A 6,667-nucleotide genomic window follows, 5' to 3' on the forward strand; every position below is an offset into this window, starting at 1 on the left:
AGAGGAGTGTTTGAGAAGAAAGTGGAAAGAGGCAAAAGAGGAATCCTACTTAGAAATATGTGCATTTAAGTGTAGAGGAAAAAAAATAATTTATTTATTTCTATTTAATTTATTTCCTTTTTCAAGTGGGATTCTATTTAATTAAAAGGGAGCAAGTTCTTTTAATTAAATAGGAAATATTTAATTATATTAAAAGAGGGGTTTTTCTCTTAATTAATTAAATATGGATTAATTATTTAATTAAAAGAGAGGTTTTCTTTTAATTAAATAAAACTTAGGATAAAATGATCAAACCTTAGGAAATATTGAAATAATTAAATTAATTACAATTTGATCAAGGAAATTGATTTTAATTGATTTAATAAAATATTGCAAACCATTGATTTAGGTATTTTGATAAATTGAATAATGGAGGCCCATGTCTAGGCGACCATTTTAGGGTGCATACAGATGGATCCTGAAGCATGCATCTCTGGTATATTGCTAATGTCAATTTTCTCCAAGTAACTCACTCTAAAAAGACTTGGCATCTCCTCCAGTTGAGGACAATGTAATATTGCCAACCATCTAAGCTTTGTAAGAGGACCATTCTTGTCAAGTTGTACCAAGGCCCATCATTTCCATGTGTGACAATTATACTTGGATATTCACAAAAAAAATGTTTAAAAAATATTAAGTATAAAATAGAGTCTTGAAATAAAATAAAATAATCAACAAAATACAATGGTTCTAAGGTTGCAAGCATGTATCCTAGAAACTATCAGGATTTTGTTGTTTGTTTTGCATCGAAGGTGAATGGAAGATTACAAAGAAAAAAATATACCTCAGCCAAATTGTTTCCTAGGGGCAAGGCCATAGTAATCCTTTGGATCTTTCATTTAGAAGTTTTATTTTTCAATGTACACGACTTTTGTAAAGGGTACCTACACATGGAGTCTTAACATATTATTTTGCAAGAAAAAGAAGCCTCAATTTAAGAAAAATAAAATATTAGAAATGCAAAAATGAAAGATATTGAGTTCTACTAAGTCCCAAGAAGATACTTTAAGCCAATGTGGAAACCTCTAGAACAAGGCAAAAATAAAAAGGTTATGAAAGATGATCAAATATGATAATATAATTAGAAATTCATCTAGACTGATAGTTTTAGCCTAATGCATTGGTTAGGGAAAAGTTGTAGCAATATTGTGTAGATTCAAGGGAAACGTCCTATGCATAAATCTATCTTGTGAAGTCATGCCTATTTCAAATAAGATCTGAGGTGGATTTGTGATGTGATATTCACTGCCAAAGAATGTAGAAGATAACCTTGCATATAACCTATTGTTCCTAGGTGTGTAGAGATGAGGGCTAAACAATTACTAAATCATATCCATTTCTTTAAACCCCGATGAGAAAAATTGTTGATATAAACAAAAGAGGCATTCAGTTTCACCCAAATATTGCCAAAGTTCCATTTATTCAAAACAAACTTATGCATGTTTAGAATCCATGCCAAAGTTACTGTGGAAATTTCTATGGATGCCAAAAGGTTGTCATATTTTGGAAGTTAAATGATTCGGATTAAAATAAAGAGTAGAATTTTGATAGTGAAGTTGTGAAAAAATTATTGTGGAAATTGCTAAGGTTTTCATATTTTGGAAGTTGGATGATGAAAGATGGATTGAACAAAGAGTTGAATTTGATGGTCCACCATGAATCTCCACCCTTCATAAAATGATAACTTCGTGAACTTCATTTATATTCCACTCCCAAGAAAAATCTTACGACTAAAAGTGAAGAGTGGAATTTCATGGTCCACCATGGATATCTACCCTTTGACAAATGGGAAACTAAAATTATGGAATGCTAAGTTACCATTTCTTACCCACTCAATGTAGTAAAGGCTTGTTATGCCTATCTTGCCACCCAAAAAGTGATAGAATTTGAAGTCATTCAATGCACAATTAGTAAAGGATCACTGAGATGGCATAGATAAAGAAAAGATTGAATTTGTACCAACTTATACCCCCATGCTTCATTTTGAAATTTTACTACATATTCAAGTGTCGAGATCAAGTGGTTGAAAGACCCAAAACAAATGGTGCTTAGTTTGGAGACTGTGTAACCTTTTCACACATCACCTCATTATACCCCCCCCCCCCCCCCACTTTTCTTACTGGCTAGTTGTAGGTGCTTGTTTTCTTTCATAGTTAGCTTTTATTTTAACTATCTGCAATGCGCAATGAGATTCAGTTTTCTTCCATAGGCCAATAAAGATGTGCCAAAGAATAACCCACTTCCTTTGCAAAACTACGAATTAATTTCATTCAATAACTGTATACTGTATGACTACATGTGTGTCATAACAAATTGGGTGTTTAATTAAAATTTATTATTCCTACTTATTTGTGAATATGAAATCCTTAGATCTACTTGTTTAGATAAATTTCATTCATTAATTAACTTGTATAGGTTGGTGAGTCTAAAATGAATTCAGGGTGAACTTATTGTTTGAAAAATTAACCAAATCCATGATAAAAAATTTAATGTATTTGGTATATTTTCTTACAATAAGATTAGATCCATATAATTGTATGTTAGAGAAAAAGGTTAATTTAATTTAATTTATTAAATTACCTTTTCTCACTTCTTAATATTTCATTTTATGCACCTTAAATTTCCATTTAATAATTAATTAGTAATTATTAAATTCTAGTTACCTTTTAGGGTTCTGATCTCCTTCATAAGGATTGATCTTTTGTAAATTCATTCATTCTATTTTGCACAAGTGAATTCAATCTTCTTGTTTATCGAGAAAACCCTTCTCTCTCTGCTTTTCTTTCTTCCTTGTAACAGGTTATTTGTATGTAGGATATCTAGGGATCTATGAATTTGTTCATCATCAAATTCTACATGGTATCAGAGCCTTGCCTATGACTACTTGTTCTTGTTTGAAGAAAAAGAAGAGCAAGGGTTTGACAGAAGAAATCTAGGATTTTTCAATTTTTGTGTGAAAATAGGGGGTCTATGATTTTTGGATCACTTTGAGGCCAAACAAACCTCATAGTTGGATTCAAAGGTGTCAATACCCCCATTTTCATATAAAGTTTGTCAATTTTGGACAACGTTGTTCTGGGAGGAAAAAATGTTTTGCATAACAAGGTCATACAAACTTTAAATGTAATCCAAGATGCATAAAAAAATTTTAAATTGTAAAAAAAATTATTTTTGACCACTGTAGTTTGAAAGACCAACTAGCAGTAACCAAAACTACCAATAGTCCCAATAACCCTTGTGGCTCCCACAATTGGCCATTGCTCTACCTTTGGTTGCCCATGCCCAGCTACCACCAAAAACACTCCTTCGCTCAGCCTGGTGGCTCCACCCTCCTCCCACCATCACTCCACTATTGCTTTATTTATTTATTTATTTATTTATTTTCTAAAAAATAAATTCATTTTTTATTGCTATTCTTAGGGCCTTGTCATTGTTTTGCAACAGCTGGAGTATACGATGGTCTTTTTTCAATCTAAAAGAAGTGTCATAAAGATGGTTTAGAGATAGAGACAATGGTGCAGGTAATTTTTGGATTTTTTTCCCAATTTGGTACCTCTTTTTGCACTTGAGATTTGTTGATGTCTTCCATCTTCTAGGGGGCATAACTTGTTTGTTATAGCTCCTTTTTTTATCTGGAAAAAGTGTTAGAAAGCTCTTCTCAAGCCCTATTTAGATTCTCTAATATTTTTCATTAGTATTCCTCAAAGTTACATATGATTATAAACTAATTTTTTTGCTCTCTTCTTGTTTACACATTTTTTCTAGCAATTGGAGTACAATTTTTTGTATTGTGTTGGGGGAGGGGGGGAGGGGTTGTGGGGCTTTGTAAAATTAAAAAATAATCCAACACCTTCTAAAACAATGACCAAGACCTCTTCTTGTCTAGAACTTCTAACTCCTCATAAATATCACACATGGAAGACCTTGATGACATGGCTCCTTTGGTCAAAAGGGTTGTGGTCTTGTTTAGATGCAGTGCAACTAATTTTATAGAGGCTTTTTTGAGGTCATGCAGCACATGAACAAGATGGATGAGGCAATAGGATTGATTTATTTATAGGTATCTGATAGTCTACAATTTCATTTTGATGGGTGCAATACCCCTCTAGCTATGTGGACCAACATTGAAGGCTTGTTATTTACAGTAAATGAGTTTAGGGTACTTCAGATTGAGACAGAGCTTACCTCTCTTGTACTAGATTAATTTCCTTCCATTGAGGACTTCTTGATGAAGTTCAATCAATAGAGATCTCTATTTTAGGGTTATGGGAAGACCAAGAATGACACTGAGTGCATTTATCTTATTCTCTTTAAGCTTCATGGAAACTTTTAGATTTTTGCTTCTACCTTCTATTCCACCAAAGATGCTTTAGGTAATATATTTATCATGCCATCCTTTGAGAACTTTTATGATCATTTGACTTGAGGGAAAGCTACGCTTTCTTAGTTAGATTCTCTCATAGGCTCACAGACTTGTGAATTGGTACCCTGGTCATCTTTAGGGATGGAGGAGAAGACATACAAATATCAATCTATAGAGTCTCATATTGATTCTAGCACTCACAATTCATCAAGCCACCTCCTCCTAAAGGGGGTAAATCAAAGCTAGAAAGACCAAAGTGTGCTTATTGTAATAAGCCCAATCATGATGAGTCACATTTTTATGAGAATAAGTTAGATGACTATGCCAAATAGGTTTTAGATTTGATAGCTCTCCTTAAGAAGAGAAACATTGATATTCCTTCTTCTCACAAATCTTCATCATCATCATCATCATTTTAGTCATATGGTAAAGATATAGGAAATGGTCATGCACTATGTGCAACTACTATTTCTCAGATGGTTACTAGATTTAGGTGCTTCACACCATATGACATCCTCTTAGGATTTGTTCTCTTCTTTTGAGGCCTCTCCTACTCCATGCATTTTGATGAAGAACAACATTGTTATGAATGTATGTGGGAAAGGTTATATTGACAAGGATGATGGTACATTTCATGATGTAATTTATGTTCCATATTTGTCCTCTAACATTCTCTCTATTTACCAGATTACACATAGTGGGATAGGGAAGACAGTTGAGTTTGCACAAGATCTAGTACACAATGGATATAGTGAGACATACAATATTATTGCGATAGGGACTATTAATCATGCTTCCTACCTATATTCCTTCTCACATTTTGGTCCACCATCTCCACTATCAGAGACTCACTCTCCTTTTTCATGAGAGTCTATTGAGGTGAAGTCAGGTCACTTGAACTTATGTATTATTCCTAAGACTAGTGTTGTGACTTCTACACCTCCACCTCTTATTCAAATTCCATCTCTTGCATACAATTACTCTTTAGCATTGCCTAATATTGAAGCTCCAATCATCGAGCCACCTACTACAGTTGTTGAGGATATATTAGAGGACACACATCTTCTCTTAGATGATAGATTCAACACACCTATTATCCCACCTCCATTGGAGATTCCATTTTAGGATTCTCATGCTTTCTCCTTTAAGCATCAGCTAGGACTTCAGCTGCACTTTACATATATGGATTTTTTCATCTTTTTTCATTGCCTTTGTTTCCTTCAGATTGGAGCCACATTGGTATGGTCATTGACATAGGATTTTTTCCCATTAGTTTGTTGTGACTGATTAGGGAAGTATTGTACATACTTCATTAATTATTAAAAAAAAAAATTGGCTACTATTCGCCAATTGGCTAATATTTTCCAATTGGCTATTATTTATTCACCAATTTATGGCCAACATGTTGTAACTAATTTTAACTCTAAAGTGGATAAAATAATTGTATAAAAGGGCCTAGGGTTAGGGATTGTTTCATAAGATGTGATGTGAAAATTTCTTCTTGTGGTAGTATTGAGTTGTAAGGGATTAATTATTGGATTGTAATAATATTGGACTTGTTGTTTGGTGGATGTAGCCCAGGGTTTGGGTGAACCACATTAAATCTTAGTATCTTGTGTTCTCTTTTGTGTGATCTATTATTTTCTAATATTAGTTATTTTTGCATGTAACTGTTATTTCTATCTAAAGTTAATCCTAACAAGTGGTATCAAAGCAAGGTTGCTTTTTAGTTATCCTCTACAAGAAAGTCCCACAATTAAGTGGGAGTCTCATGGTTGAATGGGAGCAATCGCAAATGAGGGTGAGCTAAGGGTTGACAAGTTTAATGGGTAGAACTTTCAATTATAGAAGATTCAAATGGAAGACTATCTTTATCAAAAATATTTATGGAATTCATTGGAAGGAAAAACCAAGAATCAAAGATCTATGACAAATGACAACTAGGATCTTTTAGACATAAAGGCACTTGGAAGCATTTGATTATGCCTAGCATCATCGGTGGCATTTAATATTACAAAAGAAAAGATGATGGAAGAGTTGATGGAAACCCCAGCAAAATTATATGAAAAGCCCTCCACTTCAAACAAGGTATTTCTCATGAAGCATTTATTTAATATGAAGATGGTAGAATGTGGATCTATTGCAGATCATTTAAATGAGTTTAATATTATTGCTAGTTAGTTATCTTCTATGGGTATTCATTTTGATGAAGAAATTAGGGCTCTCTTAATTTTGTGTTCTTTGCCTAAAAGTTGGAATGGCTTG

Source organism: Cupressus sempervirens, chromosome 3 (genome assembly GCF_028749045.1).
Source record: "Cupressus sempervirens isolate cs-2001-9-10 chromosome 3, ASM2874904v1, whole genome shotgun sequence".
NCBI lineage: Eukaryota > Viridiplantae > Streptophyta > Pinopsida > Cupressales > Cupressaceae > Cupressus > Cupressus sempervirens.